The following is a 24,043-nucleotide window of genomic DNA, read 5'->3' as shown; positions in this document are numbered from 1 at the left end:
CTGTCTCACGCATTAGCAAGGTAGGGCAAGGAAACAAACGAAAGAATGGCCCAACCCACCCAAATGCACATGTATGTACATACACGTCCACATATGCACACATACATACCTATACATTTCAATGTATACTTATACATACATACACAGACATACACATATATACACATGTACATAATTCAAACTTGCTGCCTTTATTCATTCCCGTTGCCACCCCGCCACACATGAAATGACAACTTCCTTCCCCCGCACGCATGCAAAGTAACACCAGGAAAAACAACAAAGGCCACATCCGTTCACACTCAGTCTCTAGCTGTCATGTATAATGCACTGAAATCACTGCTCCCACAAAACTTTACATGGTTCACCCCAAACGCTTCGCATGCCCTGGTTCAATCCAATGGCAGCACGTCGACCCCAGTATACCACATCGTTCCAATTCACTCTATTCCTTGCACGCTTTTCAACCTCCTGCATGTTCAGGCCCTGATCGCTCAAAATCTTTTTAACTCCATCCTTCCACCTCCAATTTGGTCACCCACTTCTCCTCGTTCCCTCCACCTCTGACACATATATCTTCTTTGACAATTTTTCCTCACTCATTCTCTCCATGTGACCAAACCATTTCAATACACCCTCTTCTGCTCTCTCAACCACACTCTTTTTATTACCACACATCTCTCTTACCCTTTCATCACTCACTCGATCAAACCACCTCACATCACATATTGTCCTCAAATATCTCATTTTCAACACATCCACTCTCCTCTGCACAACTCTATCTATAGCCCGCACCTCACAACCATATAACATTAATGGAGCCACTATTTCTTCAATCATACCCATTTTTACTTTACGAGATACTGTTCTCGCCTTTCACACATTTTTCAACGCTCCCAGAACTTTCGCCCCCTCCCCCACCCTGTGACTCACTTCTGCATCCATGGTTCCATCTGCTGCCAAATCCACTCCCAGATATCTAAAACACTTCATTTCCTCCAGTTTTTCTCCATTCAAACTTACCTCCCAATTAACTTAACCCTCAACCCTACTATACCTAATAACCTTGCTCTTATTGACATTTACTCTCAGCTTTCTTCTTTCACACACTTTACCAAATATCTCACTCAAATCAGCCACCAGCGCCAGTGCCAATCAGCGAACAACAACTGACTCACTTCCCAAGCTCTCTCATCCACAACAGACTGCATACTTGCTCCGCTCTCCAAAACTCCCAAACAACCCCATCCATAAACAAATTAAACAACCACAGAGACATCACGCACCCCTGCCGCAAACCAACATTCACTGAGAACCAATCACTATCCTCTCTTCCCACTTGCACACATGCCTTACATCCTCGATAAAAACTTTCCACTGCTTCTAACAACTTGTCTCCCACACCATATATTCTTAATACCTTCCACAGAGCATCTCTTTCAACTCTATCATATGCCTTCTCCAGATCTATAAATGCTACATACAAATCCATTTGCTTTTCTAAGTATTTCTCACATACATTCTTCAAAGCAAACACCTGATCCACACATCCTCTACCACTTCTGAAACCACACTGCTCTTCCCCAATCTGATGCTCTGTACATGCCTTCACCCTCTCAATCAATACCCTCCCATATAATTTACCAGGAATACTCAACAAACTTATACCTCTGTAATTTAAGCACTCACCTTTCTCCCCTTTCCCTTTGTACAATGGCACTATGCATGCGTTCTGCCAATCCTCAGGCACCTCAACATGAATCATACATACATCAAATATCCTTACCAACCAGTCAACAATAAAGTCACCCTCTTTTTCAATAAATTCCACTGCAATACCATCCAAACCCGCTGCCTTGCTGGCTTTCATCTATTGCAAAAGCTTTTACTACCTCTTCTCTGTTTACCAAATCATTCTCCCTAACCCTCTCACTTCGCACACCACCTCGACCTAAACACCCTATATCTGCCACTCTATCATCAAACACATTCAACAAACCTTCAGAATACTCACTCCATCTCCTTCTCACATCACCACTATTTTTTATCACCTCCCATTAGCCCGCTTCACCGATGTCTCCATTTGTTCTCTTATCTTACGCACTTTATTTACCTCCTTTCAAAACATCTTTTTATTCTTCCTAAAATCTAATGATACTCTCTCACCCCAACTCTCACTTGCCCTCTTTTTCACCTCTTGCACCTTTCTCTTGACCTCCTGCCTCTTTCTTTTATACATCTCCCAGTCATGTGCATTATTTCCCTGCAAAAATCATCCAAATGCCTCTCTCTTCTCTTTCACTAATAATCTTACTTCTTCATCCCACCACTCACTACCCTTTCTAATCTGCCCACCTCCCACGCTTCTCATACCACAATCATCTTTTGCGCAAGCTATCACTGCTTCCCCAAAATACATCCCCATTCCTCCCCCATTCCCCTTACTTCCTTTGCTCTCACCTTTTCCCATTCCGCACTCAGTCTCTCCTGGTACTTGCTCACACAAGCCTCCTTCCCAAACTCACTTACTCTCACCACTCTCTTCACCCCAACATTCTCTCTTCTTTTCTGAAAACCTCTATAAATCTTCACCTTCGCCTCCACAAGATAATGATCAGACATCCCTCCAGTTGCACCTCTCAGCACATTAACATCCAAAAGTCTCTCTTTCACACGCCTATCAATTAACACGTAATCCAATAACGCTCTCTGGCCATCTCTCCTACTTACATACATGTACTTATGTATATCTCTCTTTTTAAACCAGGTATTCCCAATCGCCAGTCCTTTTTCAGCACATAAACCTACAAGCTCTTCACTATTTCCATTTACAACACTTGAACACCCCATATACAACAATTATTCCCTCAACTGCCACATCACTCACGTTTGCATTCAAATCACCCATCACTATAACCTGGTCTCGTGCATCAAAACAACTAACACTCACTCAGCTGCTCCCAAAACACTTGCCTCTCAAGATCTTTCTTCTCATTCCAAGGTGCATATGCACCAATAATCACCCATCTCTCCCCATCCACTTTCAGTTTTACCCATATCAATCTAGAGTTTACTTTCTTACACTCGATCACATACACCCACCACTCCTGTCTCAGGAGTAGTGCTACTCCTTCCCTTGCTCTTGTCCTCTCACCAACCCCTGACTTTACTCCTAAAACATTCCTAAGCCACTCTTCCCCTTTACCCTTGAGCTTTGTTTCACTCAGAGCCAAAACATCCAGGTTCCTTTCCTTAAACATAATATCTATCTCTCCTTTTTTCTCATCTTGGTTACATCCACACACATTTAGACACCCCAGTCTGAGCTTTCGAGGAGGATGAGCACTCCCTGCATGACTCCTTCTTCTGTTCCCCCTTTTATAAAGGGGGAAGGGTTTGTAGCCCCTGCTCCTGTCCCCTTTAGTCACCTTCTACAACACGTGAGGAATGCATGGGAAGTAAAGCACTCCTTCCGTGCCTCTTGTCCTCTCACCAACCACTGACTTCACTCCCAATGACAGTGAAGTGAATGTTCTGCAAATATTTATTTATTCTTTATTATACTTTGTCGCTGTCTCCCGCGTTAGTGAGGTAGCGCAAGGAAACAGACGAAAGAATGGCCCAAACTACCCACATACATGTATATACATAAACACCCATATACGCACATAGACATACCTATACATTTCAACGTATACATACATATACATACACAGACATATACATATATATATATACACATGCATATATTCATACTTGCTGCCTTCATCCATTCCTGTCGCCACCCCGGCACACGTGCGCGAGGTAGTACTAGGAAAAGACAACAAAGGCCACATTCATTCACACTCAGTCTCTAGCTGTCATTTGTAATGCACAGAAACTACAGCTCTCTTTCCACATCTAGGCCTCAAAAACTTTTCATAGTTTACCCTAGACGCTCACATGCCTTGGTTCAATCCATTGATAACACGTCGACCCCGGTATACCACATTGCTCCAATTCACTCTATTCCTTCCGTGCCTTACACCCTCCTGCATGTTCAGGGCCCAATCACTCAAAGTCTTTTTCACTCCAACCTTCTACCTACAATTTGGTCTCCTAATTTTCCTCATTCCCTCCACCTCTGACACATATATCCTCTTTGTCAATCTTTCCTCACTCAATCTCTCCATGTGTCCAAACCATTTCAATACACCCTCTTCTGCTTTCTCAACAACACTCTTTTTATTACCACACATTGCTCTTACCCTTTCATTACTTACTTGATCAAACCACCTCACACCACATACTGTTCTCAAAAATCTTATTTATAACATATCCACCCTCCTCCGCACAACCCTATCTATAGCCCAAGCCTTACAACCATATACCATTGTTGGAAACACTATTCCTCCAAACATACCCAATTTTGCTCTTTGAGATAATATTCTCATCTTCCACACATTCTTCAATGCTCCCAGAACCTTTGCCCCCTCCCCCACTCTGTGACTCACTTCTGCTTTCATGGTTCCATCCACTGCTAAATCTACTCCCAGACATCCAAAACACTTCACTTCCTCCAGTTTTTTCTCCATTCAATCTTACCTCCAAATTGACTTGTTCCTCAACCTTACTGAAACTAATAACCTTGCTCTTATTCACATTTACTCTCAGCTTTCTCCTTTCACAGACTTTACCAAACTCAGTCACCAGCCTCTGCAGTTTCTCTTTCGAATCAGCCACCAACACTGTATCATCAGTGAACAACAAATGACACTTCCCAAGTCCTCTCATCCGCAACAGACTGCATACTTGCCCCTCTCTCTAAAACTTTTGCATTCACCTCCCTAACAACCCCATCCTTAAATAAATCAAACAACGATGGAGACATCTCACACCCCTGATGCAAACCAACATTCACTGGGAACCAATCACTTTCCTCTCTTCCTACTCATACATATGCCTTACATCCTCAATAAAAACTTTTCATGGCTTCTAGCAACTTACCTCCCATACAGTATGCTCTTAGGACTTTCCACAAAGCATCTCTATCTACCCTACCATATGCCTTATTCAGATACATAAATTCTGCGTACAAATCCATCTGTTTTCTAGATATTTCTCACATACATTTTTCAAAGCAAACACCTGATCTACACATCCTCTGCCACTTCTGAAATCACACTCTTCTTCCCCAATCTGATGCTCTGTACATGCCTTTACCCTCTCAATCAATACCCTCCCATATAATTTCCCAGGAATACTTAATAAACTTATGCCACTGTAATTTGAACACTCACCTTTATCCCCTTTGCCTTTCTACAAAGGCATTATGCATGCATTCTACTAATCCTCAGGCACTTCACCATGAGGCACACATACATCAAATATCCTTACCAACAAATCAACAACACAGTCACCCCCGTTTTTTAATAAACTCCACTGCAATACCATCCAAACCTCCCGCCTTGCCAGCTTTCATCTGCAAAGCTTTCACTACCTGTTCTTTGTTAACTAAACTATTCTCCCTGACCCTCTCACTTTCTACTCCACCATCACCAAACCACCCTACATCTGCCACTCTTTAATCAAACACATTCAACAAACCTTTAAAATATTCACTCCATTCCTTCTCACATCATACCTATATGTTATTACCTCCCCATTTGCCCCCTTCACTGATGTTTCCATTGGTTCTATTGTTTTATGCACTTTATTCACCTCCTTTCATAATATCTTTTTATTCTCCCTAAAATCTAAGAATACTCTCTCACCCCAACTCTCGTTTGCCCGCTTTTTCACCTCATGTACCTTCCTCTTGACCTCCTACCGCTTTCTTTTATACCTTTCCCAATCATTTGCGTTACTTCCCTCCAAAAATTGCCAAAACGCTTGTCTCTTCTCTTTCACTAACATCCCACCATTCACTACCTTTCTAACCTGCCCACCTCCCACCTTTCTTATGCTACATGCATCTTTTGTGCAAGATATCACTGCTTCCCTAAACACATCCCATTCCTCCTCGACTCCACTTACGTCATTTGCTCTCACCTTTTGCCATTCTGCACTTATCTCTCCTGTTATTTCCTAATACAAGTCTCATTTCCAAGCTCACTTACTCTAACCACTATCTTATCCCTAACATTCCCTCTTCTTTCTGAAAACTTCTACAAATCTTCACCTTCGCCTCCACAAAATAGTGATCAGCCATCCCTTCAGCTGCCCCTTTCAGCATATTAACATCCTAAAGTCTCTCTTTTACATGCCTATCAACTAACACATAATCCAATAATGCTCTTTGGCTATATCTCCTACTCATATACGTATATCTATGTATATCCCTCTTTTCAAACCAGGTATTCCTAATCACCAGTTCTTTTTCAACACAAATCTCTTCGCCACTTCCATTTACAACACTGAACATACAATATACTCTCAACTATTGCATTACTCACCTTTGCATTCAAATCACCCATCACTATTCCCTCAAAGGCTCAGTCCTCTGTTCTTAACACCACCTAGCTGATGCGAGAAATAGCGAATAGTATGAGGATTGATGGCAAGGCAGCGGGTTTGGATGGTATTGCAGCGGAATTTATTAAGAAAGGGTGCGACAGTATTGTTGACTGGTTGGTAAGGATATTTAATGTTTGTATGATTCATGGTGAGGTGCGTGAGGATTGGCGGAATGCGCGCATATTGTGATTGTACAAAGGCAAAGGGGATAAAGGTGACTGTTCAAATTACAGAGGTATAAGTTTGTTGAGTATTCCTGGAAAATTATATAGGAGGGTATTGATTGAGAGGGTGAAGGCATGTACAAAGCATCATATTGGGGATGATCAGTATGGTTTCAGAAGTAGTAGAGAATGTGTGGATCAGACGTTTGCTTTGAAGAATGTATGTGAGAAATACTTAGAAAAGCAAATGGATTTGTATGCAGCATTTATGGATCTGGAGAAGGCATATGATAGAGTTGAAAGAGATGCTCTGTGGAAGGTATTAAGAGTATATGGTGTGGGAGGCAAGTTCCTAGAAGCAGTGAAAAGTTTTTATCGAGGCTGTAAGGCATGTGTAAGAGCAGGAAGAGAGGAAAGTGACTGGTTCCCAGTGAATGTCAAGTGTGCAGCAGGGGTGCATGATGTCTCCATGGTTGTTTAATTTTTTATGGATAGGGTTGTTAGGGAGGGGAATGCAAGAGTTTTGGTGAGAGGGGCAAGTATGTAGTTTGTTGTGGATGAGAGGGCTTGGGAAGTGAGTCAGTTGTTGTTTGCTGATGATACAGCACTGGTGGCTGAATTGGGTGAGAAACTGCAGAAGCTGGTGACATTCTGGAGAGAAACTGCAGAAGCTGGTGACTGGTAAAGTGTGTGAAAGAAGAAAGCTGAGAGTAAATCCGAATAAGAGCAAGGTTATTAGGTACAGTAGGGTTGAGGTACAAGTCAATTGGGAGTTAAGTTAGAATGGAGAAAAACTGGAGGAAGTGTTTTAGATACCTGGGAGTGGATTTGGGAGTGGATGGAACCATGGAGGCGGAAGTAAGTCACAGAGTAGGGGAGGGGGCAAAGTTCTGGGAGCGTTAAAAAAATGTGTGGAAGGCGAGAACATTATCTCAGAAAGGAAAAATGGGTATGTTTGGCAGAATAGTGTTTAAAACAACGTTATATTGTTGCGAGGCGTGGGCTATAGACAGAGTTGTGCGGAGGAGGGTGGATGTGTTGAAAATGAGATGTTTGAGGACAATATGTGGTGTGAGGTGGTTTGATCGAGTAAGTAATGAAAGGGTAGAAGAGATGTGTGGTAATAATAAGAGTGTGGTTGAGAGAGCAGAAGAGGGTGTATTGAAATGGTTTAGGTCACATGGAGAGAATGAATGAGGAAAGATTGACAAAGAGGATATATGTGTCAAAGGTGGAGGGAACAAGGAGAGGTGGGAGACCAAATTGGAGGTGGAAGGATGGAGTGAAAAAGATTTTGAGCATCTGGGGCCTGAACATGCAGGAGGGTGAAAGGCGGGCAAGGAATAGAGTGAATTGGAACGATGTGGTATACCAGGGTCGACGTGCTGTCAATGGATTGAACCAGGGGATGTGAAGCATCTGGGGTAAACCATGGAAAGTTTTGTGGGGCCTGGATGTGGAAAGGGAGCTGTGGTTTCGGTGCATTATACATGACAGCTAGAGACTGAGTGCGAAAGAATGTGGCCTTTGTTGTCTTTTCCTAGCACTACCTTGAATGCATGCTGGGGGAGGGGTGTGTCATTTTCATGTGTGGATGGGTGGCGATGGGAATGAATAAGGGCAGCTAGTATGATTTCTGTACATGTGTATGTATGTATATATATAAATATACATTGAAATGTATAGGTATGCATATGTGAGTGTGTGGACACACATGTATATACATGTGTATGTGGGTGGGTTGGGCCATTCTTACCAGGAGAGACTGAGTGCAGAATGGGAAAAGGTGAGAGCAAATGACATAGGGGGAGTGGGGGAGGAATGGGATGGATTTAGGGAAGCAGTGATGGCTAGCGCAAAAGATGCCTGTGACATGAGAAAAGTGGGAGGTGGGAAGATTAGGAGGGGTAGTGAGTGGTAGGATGAAGAAGTATGATCGTTAGCAAAAGAGAAGACACAGGCGTTTGGATGATTTATGCAGGGAAGTAGTGCGAATGACTGGGAAATGTATAAAAGAAAGAGGCAAGAGGTCAAAAGAAAGGTGCAAGAGGGGAAAAAGGGGCAAATGAGAGTTGGGGGTTAAGAGAGTATCATTAAATTTTAAGTAGAATCAAAAGATGTATTCAAAGGAGATAAATAATGTGCGTAAGAGAAGAAAACAAATGGGAACATTGGTGAAGGGGACTAATGGGGAGGTAATAACAAGTAGCGGTGAAGAGAGAAGATGGGTGAATATTTTGAAGGTATGTTGAATGTGTGTGATGAGAGAGTGGCAGATATAGGGTGTTTTGGTCGAGGTGGTGTGCGAAGTGAGAGGGTCAGGTAAAATGATTCGGTAAACAGAGAAGAGGTAGTGAGAGCTTTGCAGAAGAGGAAATCCGACAAAGCGGCGGGCTTGAATGGTATTGCAAAATGAGGTGAGTGTTCAAATTACAGAGGTATAAGTTTGTTGAGTATTCCTGGGAAATTAAATCGGGAGGGTATTGATTGAGAGGGAAAAGGCATGTACAGAGCATCAGATTGGGGAAGAGCAGTATGGTTTCAGAAGTGGTAGAGGATGTGTGGATCAGGTGCTTGCTTTGAAGAATGTATGTGAGAATTACTCAGAAAAACAGATGGATTTGTATGTAGCATTTATGGATCAAGATTATGAATATGACAGAGTTGACAGAGATGCTCTGTGGAAGGTATTAAGAGTATATTGTGTGGGAGGAAAGTTACCAGAAGCAGTGAAAAGTTATTATCAAGGATGTAAGGCATGTGTTCAAGTAGGAAGAGAGGAAAGTGATTGGTCCCCAGGGAATGTTGGTATTTATTACATTTTGTCGCTGTCTCCTGCATTAGCGAGGTAGCACAAGGACACAGACAAAAGAATAGCCCAACCCACCCATATACACAGGTATATACATAAATGCCCACACAGGTATATATACATACCTATACATTTCAAAGTATACATACAAATACATGAATGGACTTATACATATATACACATGTACATAGTCGTACTTATTGCCTTTATTCTTTCCCATCGCCACCCCACCACACATGAAATAGAATCCCCCTCCCCACGCGAGGTAGCCCAAGGAAAAGACAAAAGGCCACATTCGTTCACACTCAGATTTTAGCTCTCATGTGTAATGCACCAAAAGCACAGCTCTTTTTCCACATCCAGGCCCTACAAAACTTTCCATGGTTTACCCCAGATGCTTCACATACCCAAGTTCAATACATTGACAGCATGTTGACCCTGGTATACCACATCGTTCCAATTCACTCTATTCCTTGCATGCCTTTCAACCTCCTGTATGTTTAGGCCCCAATCACTGAAAATCTTTTTCACTCCATCCTTCCACCTCCAATTTGGTCTCCCACTTATTTGTTCCCTCCACCTCTGACACATATATCCTCTTTGTCAATCTTTCCTCACTCATTCTCTCCATGTGACCAAACCATTTCAATACACCCTCTTCTGCTCTCTCAACCACACTTATCATTACCACACATCTCTCTTACCCTTTCATTACCTACTCAATCAAACCACCTCACACCACATATTGTCCTTAAACATCTCATTTCAAACACATCCACCCTCCTCTGCACAACCCCATCTATAGCCCATGCCTTGCAACCATATAACATTGTTGGAACACTATTCCTTCAAAAATACCCATTTTTGCTCTCTGAGATAAGATTCTCGCCTTCCACACATTCTTCAATGCTCCCAGAATCTTTGCCCCATCCCCCACACTGTGGTTCACTTCTGCTTCCATAAGTCCATCTGCTGCCAAATCCACTCCCAGATATCTAATACACTTCACTTCCTCTAGTTTTTCTCTATTTAAACTTACTTCCCAATTGACTTGTCCCTCAACCCTTCTGAAACTAATAACCTTGCTCTTATTCACATTTATCTCACCTATCTTCTTTCACACACTCTACCAAACTCAGTCACCAGCATCTGAAGTTTCTCACCCAAATGAGCCATCAGTGCTGTATCATCAGCAAACTACAACAGATTCACTTCCCAAGCCTTCTCATTGACAGCAGACTGCATATTTGCCCCTCTCTCTAAAACTCTTGCATTCACCCCCTAACAACCCCATCCATAAACAAATTAAACAGCCATAGAGATATCATGCACCCCTGCCACAAACTGATAATCATTGGGAACCAATCACTTTCCTCTCTTCCTACTCATACACATGCCTTACTTCCTCGATTAAAACTTTTCACTGCTTCTAGCAACTCATCTCCCACACCATATACACTTAATAACTTCCACAGAGCATCTCTATCAACTCTATCATATGCCTTCTCCAGATCCATAAATGCCACATGCAAATCCATTTGTTTTTCTAAGTATTTCACACATACATTATTCAAAGCAAACACCTGATCCATATATACCCTACCACTTCTGAAACCACCCTGCTCTTCCCCAATCTGATGGTCTGTACATGCCTTCACCCTCTCAATCAATATACTCCCATATAATTTCCCAGGAATACTCAACAAACTTATACCTCTGAAATCTGAACACTCACCTTTATCCCCTTTGCCTTTGTACAATGGTACTATGCATGCATTCTGCCAATCCTCAGGAACTTCATCATGCACCATACATACACTGAATATCCTAACCAACCAGTCAACAACACAGTTACCCCCTTTTTTAATAAATTCTACTGCACTACCATCCAAACTCGCCACCTTGCCAGCTTTCATCTTCTGCAAAGCTTTCACTTCCTCTTCTCTGTTTACCAAACCATTTTCCCTGACCCTCTCACTTTGCACACCACCTTGAAAACACCCTACATCTGCCACTCTATCATTTTACACATTCAACAAACCTTCAAAATACTCCCTCCATCTCTTTCTCACTTTAAGACTACTTGTTATTACCTTCCCATTAGCCCCATTCACTGATGGCTTGTGCAAAAGATGCCTCTGGCATGAGAAAGTTGGGAGGTGGGAAGATTAAAAAGGGTAGTGAGTGGTGGGACAAAAAAGTAAGATTGATAGTGAAAGAGAAGAGAGAGGCTGGACGATTTTTGCAGGGAAATAGTGCAAATGACTGGGAGATGTATAACAGAAAGGAGGAAGAGGTCAAGAGAAAGGTGCAAGAGATGAAGAACAGGACGAATGAGAGTTGGGGTGAGAATCATTAAACTTTAGGGAGAATAAAAAAGTTTTGGAAGGAGGTAAATAAAGTATGTAAGACAAGAAAAGCAATGGGAACCTCAGTGAAAGGGGCAAATGGGGAGGTAATAACAAGTAGTGGTGAAGCGAGTGGGAGATGCAGTGAGTATTATGAAGGTTTGTTGAATGTGTTTCATGATAAGAGTGGCAGATATAGGGTGTTTTGGTCAAGGTGATGTGCGAAGTGAGAGGTCAGGGAGAATGATTTGGTAAACAGAGAAGAGGTAGTGAAAGTGTTGCACAAGATAAAAACTGGCAAGGTGGCGGATTTAGATGGTAATGTTGTAGAATTCATTAAAAAAGGGGGTGACTATGTTATTGACTGGTTGGTGAGATATTCAATGTATGTATGGTTCATGGTGAAGTACCTGAAGATTGGCGGAATGCGTGCATAGTGCCACTGTACAAAGACAAAGGGGATAAGAGTGAGTGCTCAAATTACAGAGGTATAAGTTTGTTGAGTATTCCTGGGAAATTATATGGGAGGGTATTGATTGAGAGGGTGAAGGAATGTACAAAGCATCAGATTGGGGAAGAGCAGTGTGGTTTCAGAAGTGGTAGAGGATATGTGAATCAGGTGTTTGCTTTGAAGAATGTATGTGAGAAATATTTTTTTTTATTTTTTATTATACTTTGTCGCTGTCTCCCGCGTTTGCGAGGTAGCGCAAGGAAACAGACGAAAGAAATGGCCCAACCCCCCCCATACACATGTATATACATACGTCCACACACGCAAATATACATACCTACACAGCTTTCCATGGTTTACCCCAGACGCTTCACATGCCTTGATTCAATCCACTGACAGCACGTCAACCCCGGTATACCACATCACTCCAATTCACTCTATTCCTTGCCCTCCTTTCACCCTCCTGCATGTTCAGGCCCCGATTACACAAAATCTTTTTCACTCCATCTTTCCACCTCCAATTTGGTCTCCCTCTTCTCCTCGTTCCCTCCACCTCCGACACATATATCCTCTTGGTCAATCTTTCCTCACTCATTCTCTCCATGTGCCCAAACCACTTCAAAACACCCTCTTCTGCTCTCTCAACCACGCTCTTTTTATTTCCACACATCTCTCTTACCCTTACGTTACTCACTCGATCAAACCACCTCACACCACACATTGTCCTCAAACATCTCATTTCCAGCACATCCATCCTCCTGCGCACAACTCTATCCATAGCCCACACCTCGCAACCATACAACATTGTTGGAACCACTATTCCTTCAAACATACCCATTTTTGCTTTCCGAGATAATGTTCTCGACTTCCACAAATTCTTCAAGGCCCCCAGAATTTTCGCCCCCTCCCCCACCCTATGATCCACTTCCGCTTCCATGGTTCCATCCGCTGCCAGATCCACTCCCAGATATCTAAAACACTTCACTTCCTCCAGTTTTTCTCCATTCAAACTCACCTCCCAATTGACTTGACCCTCAACCCTACTGTACCTAATAACCTTGCTCTTATTCACATTTACTCTTAACTTTCTTCTTCCACACACTTTACCAAACTCAGTCACCAGCTTCTGCAGTTTCTCACATGAATCAGCCACCAGCGCTGTATCATCAGCGAACAACAACTGACTCACTTCCCAAGCTCTCTCATCCCCAACAGACTTCATACTTGCCCCTCTTTCCAAAACTCTTGCATTTACCTCCCTAACAACCCCATCCATAAACAAATTAAACAACCATGGAGACATCACACACCCCTGCCGCAAACCTACATTCACTGAGAACCAATCACTTTCCTCTCTTCCTACACGTACACATGCCTTACATCCTCGATAAAAACTTTTCACTGCTTCTAACAACTTTCCTCCCACACCATATATTCTTAATACCTTCCACAGAGCATCTCTATCAACTCTATCATATGCCTTCTCCAGATCCATAAATGCTACATACAAATCCATTTGCTTTTCTAAGTATTTCTCACATACATTCTTCAAAGCAAACACCTGATCCACACATCCTCTACCACTTCTGAAACCACACTGCTCTTCCCCAATCTGATGCTCTGTACATGCCTTCACCCTCTCAATCAATACCCTCCCATATAATTTACCAGGAATACTCAACAAACTTATACCTCTGTAATTTGAGCACTCACTCTTATCCCCTTTGCCTTTGTACAATGGCACTATGCACGCATTCCGCCAATCCTCAGGCACCTCACCATGAGTCATACATACATTAAATAACCTTACCAACTAGTCAACAATACAGTCACCCCCTTTTTTAATAAATTCCACTGCAATACCATCCAAACCTGCTGCCTTGCCGGCTTTCATCTTCCGCAAAGCTTTCACTACCTCTTCTCTGTTTACCAAATCATTTTCCCTAACCCTCTCACTTTGCACACCACCTCGACCAAAACACCCTATATCTGCCACTCTATCATCAAACACATTCAACAAACCTTCAAAATACTCACTCCATCTCCTTCTCACATCACCACTACTTGTTATCACCTCCCCATTTGCGCCCTTCACTGATGTTCCCATTTGCTCCCTTGTCTTACGCACTTTATTTACCTCCTTCCAGAACATCTTTTTATTCTCCCTAAAATTTAATGATACTCTCTCACCCCAACTCTCATTTGCCCTTTTTTTCACCTCTTGCACCTTTCTCTTGACCTCGTCTCTTTCTTTTATACATCTCCCACTCAATTGCATTTTTTCCCTGCAAAAATCATCCAAATGCCTCTCTCTTCTCTTTCACTAATACTCTTACTTCTTCACATCCCACCACTCACTACCCTTTCTAATCAACCCACCTCCCACTCTTCTCATGCCACAAGCATCTTTTGCGCAATCCATCAGTGATTCCCTAAATACATCACATTCCTCCCCCACTCCCCTTACCTCCTTTGTTCTCACCTTTTTCCATTCTGTACTCAGTCTTTCCTGGTACTTCCTCACACAAGTCTCCTTCCCAAGCTCACTTACTTTCACCACTCTCTTCACCCCAACATTCACTCTTCTTTTCTGAAAACCCATACAAATCTTCACCTTAGCCTCCACAAGATAATGATCAGACATCCCTCCAGTTGCACCTCTCAGCACATTAACATCCAAAAGTCTCTCTTTCGCACGCCTGTCAATTAACACGTAATCCAATAACGCTCTCTGGCCATCTCTCCTACTTACATAAGTATACTTATGTATATCTCGCTTTTTAAACCAGGTATTCCCAATCATCAGTCCTTTTTCAGCACATAAATCTACAGGCTCTTCACCATTTCCATTTACAACACTGAACACCCAATGTATACCAATTATTCCCTCAACTGCCACATTACTCACCTTTGCATTCAAATCACCCATCACTATAACCCGGTCTCGTGCATCAAAACCACTAACACACTCATTCAGCTGCTCCCAAAACACTTGCCTCTCATGATCTTTCTTCTCATGCCCAGGTGCATATGCACCAATAATCACCCACCTCTCTCCATCAACTTTCAGTTTTACCCATATTAATCGAGAATTTACTTTCTTACATTCTATCACATACTCCCACAACTCCTGTTTCAGGAGTATTGCTACTCTTTCCCTTGCTCTTGTCCTCTCACTAACCCCTGACTTTACTCCCCAGACATTCCCAAACCACTCTTCCCCTTTACCCTTGAGCTTCGTTTCACTCAGAGCCAAAACATCCAGGTTCCTTTCCTCAAACATACTACCTATCTCTCCTTTTTTTACATCTTGGTTACATCCACACACATTTAGGCACCCCACTCTGAGCCTTCGAGGAGGATGAACACTCCCCGCGTGACTCCTTCTTCTGTTTCCCATTTTAGAAAGTTAATACAAGGAGGGGAGGATTTCTGGCCCCCCGCTCCCGTCCCCTCTAGTCGCTTTCTACGACACGCGAAGAATACGTGGGAAGTATTCTTTCACCCCTATCCCTAGGGATAATATACATATATATATACATATACACATACACACACATACACATACATACGCACATACACACACACACACACATACATATATATACATATGAAAAATGTAAGAAACAATTTAGAAAACTGAAACTTCTAGCTTGAAATGAATGAAAAAATGAATGTGAGAAATACTTAGAAAAATAAATGGATTTGTATGTAGCATTTACGGATCTGGAGAAGGCACATGATAAGAGTTAACAGAGATGCTCTGTGGAAGGTATTAAGAAGATATGGTTCGGGAGGCAAGTTGCTAGAAGCAATGAAAAGGTTTTACCGAGGATGTAAGGCATGTGTACGAGTAGGAAGAGCGGAAAGTGATTGGATCTCAGTGAATATCAGTTTGCGGCAGGGGTGTGTGATGTTGCCATGGTTGTTGAATTTGTTTATGGATGGGGCTGTTAGGGAGGTGAATGCAAGAGTTTTGGAGAGAGGGGCAAGTATGCAGTCTGTTGTGGATGAGAGGGCTTGGGAAGTGAGTCAGTTGTTGTTCGCTGATGATACAGCGCTGGTGGCTGATTCATGTGAGAAACTGCAGAAGCTGTTGACTGAGTTTGGTAAAGTGTGTGAAAGAAGAAAGCTGAGAGTATGTGTGAATAAGAGCAAGGTTATTAGGTACAGTAGGGTTGGGGGTAAGTCAACTGAGAGGTAAGTTTGAATGGAGAAAAACTGGAGGAAGTAAAGTGTTTTAGATATCTGGGAGAGGATTTAGCAGCAGTTTGAACCTTAGAACCAGAAGTGAGTCACTGGGTGGGGAAGGGTGAGATGGTTCTGGGAGCATTGAAGAATGTGTGGAAGGTAAAAACGTTATCTCGGAAAGCAAAAATGGGTATGTTTGAAAGAACAGTGGTTCCAGCAATGTTATATGGTTGCGAGGCGTGGGCTATAAATAGGGTTGTGCGGAGGAGGGTGGATGTGTTGGAAATGAGATGTTTCAGGACAGTATGTGGTGTGAGGTGGTTTGATCGAGTAAGTAATGCAAGGGTAAGGGAGATGTGTGGTAATAAAAATAGTGTGGTTGAGAGAGCAAAAGAGGCTGTATTGATATGGTTTGGTCACATGGAGATAATGAGTGAGGAAAGATTGACAAAGTGGATATATGTGTCAGAGGTGGAGGGAACAAAGAGAAGTGGGAGACCAAATTGGAGGTGGAAGGACGGAGTAAAGGCATGGGCAGAGCATTAGATAGGGGAAGACAGTGAAGTTTCAGAAGTGGTAGAGGATGTGTGGATCAAGTGTTTGCTTTGAAAAATGCAAATGGATTTGTATGTAGCATTTATGGATCTGGAGTAGGCATACGATAGAGTTGATAGAGATGCTCTATGGAAGGTATTAAGAGAATATGGTGTGAGAGGGAAGTTGCTAGATGCAGTGAAAAGTTTTTCTCGAGGATGTAAGGCATGTGTACCAAGAGGGAAGGAAGGAAAGAGATTGGTTCCCAATGAATGTCGGTTTGTGGCAGGGGTGCATGATGTCTTGAAGGTTGTTGAATTTGTTTATGGATGGGGTTGTTAGGGAGGGGAATGCAAGAGTTTTGGGGAGAGGGGCAAGTATGCAGTCTGTTGTGGATGAGAGGGCTTGGGAAGTGAGTCAGTTGTTGTTTGCTGAAGATACAACGATGACGGCTGATTTGGGTGAGAAACTGCAGATGCCGGTGACTGAGTTTGGTAAAGTGTATGAAAGACGCGAGCTGAGAGTAAATGTGAATAAGAGCAAGGTTATTATGTTCAGTAGGGGTGAGGGACAAGCAAAATGGGTGGGTAATTTTGAATAAAGAAAACTGGAGGAAGTGAATTGTTTTAGATTTCTGGGAGTGAATTTAGCAATGGATGGAACCATGGAAGTGGAAGTGAGTCACAGGGTGGAGGAGGGGCAAAGGTTCTGGAAGCATTGAAGAATGTGGGGAAGGCGAGAAATTTATCTTCAAGAGCAAAAATGGGTATATTTGAAGGAATAGTGGTTCCAACATTGTTATATGGTTAATTGAGAGACTTTTGAATGTAAATGTGCCGAGAGGTGCAACTGGAGGGATGCCTGACCATTATTTTGTGGAGGCGAAGGTGAAGACCTGAAGAGGTTTTCAGAAAAGAAGAGAGAATGTTGGGGTGAAGAGAGTGGTGAGAGTAAGTGAGCTTGGGAAGGAGACTTGTGTGAGGAAGTACCTGGAGAGACTGAGTGCAGAATGGAAAAAGGTGAGAGCAAAGGACGTAAGGGGAGTGGGGGAGGAATGAGATGTATTTAGGAAAGCAGTGATGGCTTGCGCAAAAGATGCTTGTGGCATGAGAAGTGTGGGAGGTGGGCAGATTAGAAAGCGTAGTGAGTGGTGGGATGAAGAAGTAAGATTATTAGTGAAAGAGAAGAGAGGCATTTGGACAATTTTTGCAGGGAAATAATGCAAATGACTGGGAGATGTATAAAAGAAAGAGGCAGGAGGTCAAGAGAAAGGTGCAAGAGGTGAAAAAGAGGGCAAATGAGAGTTGGGGTGAGTGAGTATCATTAAATTTTAGGGAGAATAAAAAGATGTTTTGGAAGGAGGTAAATAAAGTGAGTAAGACAAGAGAACAAATGGGAACATCGGTGAAGGGGGCTAATGTGGAGGTGATAACAAGTAGTGGTGATGTGAGAAGGAGATGAAGTGAGTATTTTTCAGGGTTTATTGAATGTATTATAGATGATAGAGTGGCAGATACTGGGAGTTTTGGTTGAGGTGGTGTGCGAAGTGAGAGGATTAGGGAGAATGATTTGGTAAACAGAGAAGAGGTAGTGAAAGCTTTGCAGAAGATGAAAGCTGGCAAGGCAGAGGATTTGGATGGTATTGCAGTGGAATTTATTAAAAACGGGGGTGAAAGTGTTGTTGACTGATTGGTAAGGATATTCAATGTATGTATGGCTCATGGTGAAGTGCCTGAGGATTGGCAGAATGCATGCATAGTGCCATTGTACAAAGGCAAAGGGGATAAAGGTGAGTATTCAAATTACAGAGGTATAAGTTTGTTGAGTATTCCTGGGAAATCATATGGGAGGGTATTGATTAAGAGGGTGAAGGAGTATACAGAGCATCAGATTGGGGAAGAGCAATGTGGTTTCAGAAGTGGTAGAGGATATGTGAATCAGGTGTTTGCTTTGAAGAATTAATACGTAATCTAATAATGCTTTCTGGCCATCTCTCCTACTTACATAGATATACTTATGTATATCTCTCTTTTTGAACCAGGTATTCCCAATCATCAGTCCTTTTTCAGCACACAAATCTACATGCTCTTCATCATTTCCATTTACAACACTGAACACCCAATGTACACCAATTACTCCCTCAACTGACATATTACTCACCTTTGCATTCAAATCACCCATCACTATAACCCGGTCTCATGTATCAAAACTTCTAACACACTCACTCAGCTGCTCCCAAAACATTTGCCTTTCACGATCTTCCTTCTCATGCCAAGGTGCATAGGCAACAATAATCGCCCATCTCTCTCCATCTACTTTCAGTTTTACCCATATCATCTAGAGTTTACTTTCTTATGCTCATCACATACTCCCACAACTCCTGTTTCAGGAGTAGTGCTACTCCTTCCCATGCTCTTGTCCTCTCACCAACCCCTGACTTTACATCTAAAACATTTCCAAACAACTCTTCCCCTTTACCCTTGAGATCGTTTCACTCAGAGCCAAAACATCCAGGTTCATTTCCTCAAACATACTACCTCTCTCTCCTTTTTTCTCATCTTGGTTACATCCACACACATTTAGACACCTCAGTCTGAGCCTTCAAGGAGGATGTGCAATCCCCGCATGACTCCTTCTTCTGTTTCCCCTAATATATATATATATATATATATATATATATATATATATATATATATATATATATATATATACATATACATATATATATATATATATATATATATATATATATATATATATATATATATATTATTATTATTTTGCTTTGTCACTGTCTCCCACATTTGCAAGGTAGCGCAAGGAAACAGACGAAAGAAATTGCCCAACCCACCCCCATACACAATGTATATACATACACGTCCACACACGCAAATATACATACCTATACATCTCAATGTACACTTATATATACACACACAGACACACACATATATACCCATTCACACAATTCACACTGTCTGCCTTTATTCATTCCCATCGCCACCTCGCCACACATGGAATACCATCCCCCTCCCCCCTCATGTGTGCGAGGTAGCCCTAGGAAAAGACAACAAAGGCCCCATTTGTTCACACTCAGTCTCTAGCTGTCATGCAATAATGCCCGAAACCACAGCTCCCTTTCCACATCCAGGCCCCACACAACTTTCCATGGTTTACCCCAGACGCTTCACATGCCCTGATTCAATCCACTGACAGCATGTCAACCCCGGTATACCACATCGATCCAATTCACTCTATTCCTTACCCTCCTTTCAACCTCCTGCATGTTCAGGCCCCGATCACACAAAATCTTTTTCACTCCATCTTTCCACCTCCAATTTGGTCTCCCTCTTCTCGTTCCCTCCACCTCCGACACATACATCCTCTTGGTCAGTCTTTCCTCACTCATTCTCTCCATGTGCCCAAACCATTTCAAAACACCCTCTTCTGCTCTCTCAACCACGCTCTTTTTATTTCCACACATCTCTCTTACTCTTACATTACTTACTTGATCAAACCACCTCACACCACACATTGTCCTTAAACATCTCATTTCCAGCACATCCACCCTCCTGCGCACAACTCTATCCATAGCCCACGCCTCACAACCATACAACATTGTTGGAACCACTATTCCTTCAAACATACCCATTTTTGCTTTCCGAGATAATGTTCTCGACTTCCACACATTTTTCAAGGCTCCCAGGATTTTCGCCCCCTCCCCCACCCTATGATTCACTTCTGCTTCCATGATTCCATCCGCTGCCAGATCCACTCCCAGATATCTAAAACACTTTACTTCCTCCAGTTTTTCTCCATTCAAACTTACCTCCCAATTGACTTGACCCTCAACCCTACTCTACCTAATAACCCTGCTCTTATTCACATTTACTCCTAACTTTCTTCTTTCACACACTTTACCAAACTCAGTCACCAGCTTCTGCAGTTTCTCACATGAATCAGCCACCAGCGCTGTATCATCAGCGAACAACAACTGACTCACTTCCCAAGCTCTCTCATCCACAACAGACTTCATACTTGCCCCTCTTTCCAAAACTCTTGCATTCACCTCCCTAACAAACAAATTAAACAACCATGGAGACATCACACACCCCTGCCGCAAACCTACATTCACTGAGAACCAATCACTTTCCTCTCTTCCTACACGTACACATGCCTTACATCCTCGATAAAAACTTTTCACTATATATATTTGTTGTTTTCTTTTTAAACTATTCGCCATTTCCCGCGTTAGCGAGGTAGCGCTAAGAACAGAGGACTGAGCCTTTTTTGGAATATCCTCACCTGGCCCTCTCTGTTCCTTCTTTTGGAAAATTTAAAAAAAAAACGAGAGGGGAGGATTTCCAGCCCCCCACTCCCTCCCCTTTTAGTCGCCTTCTACGACACGCAGGGAATACGTGGGAAGTATGCTTAATCCCCTATCCCCAGGGATAATATATATATATATATATATATATATATATATATATATATATATATATATATATATATATATATATATGGGAGGATATATATATGCATATATATATATATGGGAGGATATTGATTGAGAGGGTGAAGGCATGTACAGAGCATCAGATTGGGGAAGAGCAGTGTGGTTTCAGAAGTGGTAGAGGATGTGTGGATCAGGTGTTTGCTTTGAAGAATGTATGTGAGAAATACTTAGAAAAGCAAATGGATTTGTATGTAGCATTTATGGATCTGGAGAAGGCATATGATAGAGTTGATAGAGATGCTCTGTGGAAGGTATTAAGAATATATGGTGTGGGAGGCAAGTTGTTAGAAGCAGTGAAAAGTTTTTATCGAGGATGTAAGGCATGTGTACGTGTAGGAAGAGAGGAAAGTGATTGGTTCTCAGTGAATGTAGGTTTGCGGCAGGGGTGTGTGATGTCTCCATGGTTGTTTAATTTGTTTATGGATGGGGTTGTTAGGGAGGTGAATGCAAGAGTTTTGGAAAGAGGGGCAAGTATGAAGTCTCTTGGGGATGAGAGAGCTTGGAAAGTGTCAGTTGTTGTTCGCTGATGATACAGCGCTGGTGGCTGATTCATGTGAGAAACTGCAGAAGCTGGTGACTGAGTTTGGTAAAGTGTGTGAAAGAAGAAAGTTAAGAGTAAATGTGAATAAGAGCAAGGTTATTAGGTACAGTAGGGTTGAGGGTCAAGTCAATTGGGAGGTGAGTTTGAATGGAGAAAAACTGGAGGAAGTGAAGTGTTTTAGATATCTGGGAGTGGATCTGGCAGCGGATGGAACCATGGAAGCGGAAGTGGATCATAGGGTGGGGGAGGGGGCGAAAATTCTGGGAGCCTTGAAGAATGTGTGGAAGTCAAAAACATTATCTCGGAAAGCAAAAATGAGTATGTTTGAAGGAATAGTGGTTCCAACAATGTTGTATGGTTGCGAGACGTGGGCTATGGATAGAGTTGTGCGCAGGAGGATGGATGTGCTGGAAATGAGATGTTTGAGGACAATGTGTGGTGTGAGGTGGTTTGATCGAGTAAGTAACGTAAGGGTAAGAGAGATGTGTGGAAATAAAAAGAGCGTGGTTGAGAGAGCAGAAGAGGGTGTTTTGAAATGGTTCGGGCACATGGAGAGAATGAGTGAGGAAAGATTGACCAAGAGAATATATGTGTCGGAGGTGGAGGGAACGAGGAGAAGAGGGAGACCAAATTGGAGGTGGAAAGATGGAGTGAAAAAGATTTTGTGTGATCGGGGCCTGAACATCCAGGAGGGTGAAAGGAGGGCAAGGAATAGAGTGAATTGGAGCGATGTGGTATACCGGGGTTGACGTGCTGTCAGTGGATTGAATCAAGGCATGTGAGGCGTCTGGGGTAAACCATGGAAAGCTGTGTAGGTATGTATATTTGCGTGTGTGGACGTATGTATATACATGTGTATGGGGGTGGGTTGGGCCATTTCTTTCGTCTGTTTCCTTGCACTACCTCGCAAACGCGGGAGACAGCGACAAAAAAAAAAAAATATATATATATATATATATATATATATATATAAATATATATATATATATATATATATATTTGTTCTTAACGCAACCTCGCTAATGCGGGAAATGGCGAATAGTATGAAAGAAAAAAAAAAAAAAAATATATATATATATATATATATATATATAATATCTACTAAACTATGTTGCTGTCTCCCACGACAGTGAGGAGGCGCAAGGAAACAGACAAAAGAATGGCCCTACCCACCCATGTACATACATACACATACACACGTGCACATATACATTCCTGTCGCCACCCCGCCATACATGAAATGAAAACCCCCTCCCCAGAGCGCACACGAGGTAGCACCAGGAAAAGACAACAAAGGCCCCATTCGTTCATACTCAGTCTCTAGCTGTCATGTATAATGCATCAAAACCACAGCTCTCTTTCCACATCCAGGCCCCACAGAACTTACCAAGGTTTACCCCAGATGCTTCACATACCCTGGTTCAATCCAATGACAGCACATCGACCTTGGTAGACAACATCATTCCAATTCACTCTATTTCTTGTACGCCTTTCACCATCCTGTATGTTCAAGCCTTGATTGCTCAAAATCTTTTTCAATCCATCCTTCCACCTCCAATTTGGTCTCCCACTTCTCTTTGTTCTCTCCATCTCTGACATATGTATCCTCTTTGTCAATCTTTCCTCACTCATTCTCTCCATGTGACCTAACCATCTCAATACAACCTCTTCTGCTATTTCAACCACACTCTCTTTATTACCACACATCTCTCTTACCATTTCATTACTTACTTGATGAAATCACCTCACACTACATATTGTCCTCAAACATCTCATTTCCAACATATCCATTCTCCTTCACACAACCCTATAGCCCACGCCTCGCAACCATATAACATTGTTGGAACCACAATTCCTTCAAACATACCCATTTTTGCTCTTCGAGATAACATTCTCGGTTTGTGGAAGATTTTAAGAATATATGTTGTGGAAGATTAGTTACTCGAAGTAGTGAAATGTTTTTACCAAGGATGTAAGGCATGTGTGCAAATAGG

The 24,043-nt window shown here is 42.3% G+C and overlaps 1 protein-coding gene across 1 annotated transcript in view; it reads right to left on the bottom strand.

Moving 5' to 3' along the window:
• LOC139748897 (S1 RNA-binding domain-containing protein 1-like) overlaps nt 1-24,043 on the bottom strand; it is a 714,827-nt gene that overhangs the window by 47,393 nt on the left and 643,391 nt on the right. The window lies entirely within an intron of this gene.

Source organism: Panulirus ornatus, chromosome 6 (assembly GCF_036320965.1).
Source record: "Panulirus ornatus isolate Po-2019 chromosome 6, ASM3632096v1, whole genome shotgun sequence".
NCBI classification, from domain to species: Eukaryota; Metazoa; Arthropoda; class Malacostraca; order Decapoda; family Palinuridae; genus Panulirus; species Panulirus ornatus.
Note: the sequence above shows the minus strand (reverse complement) of the source record. Positions and strands in the feature narration are given on the sequence as shown.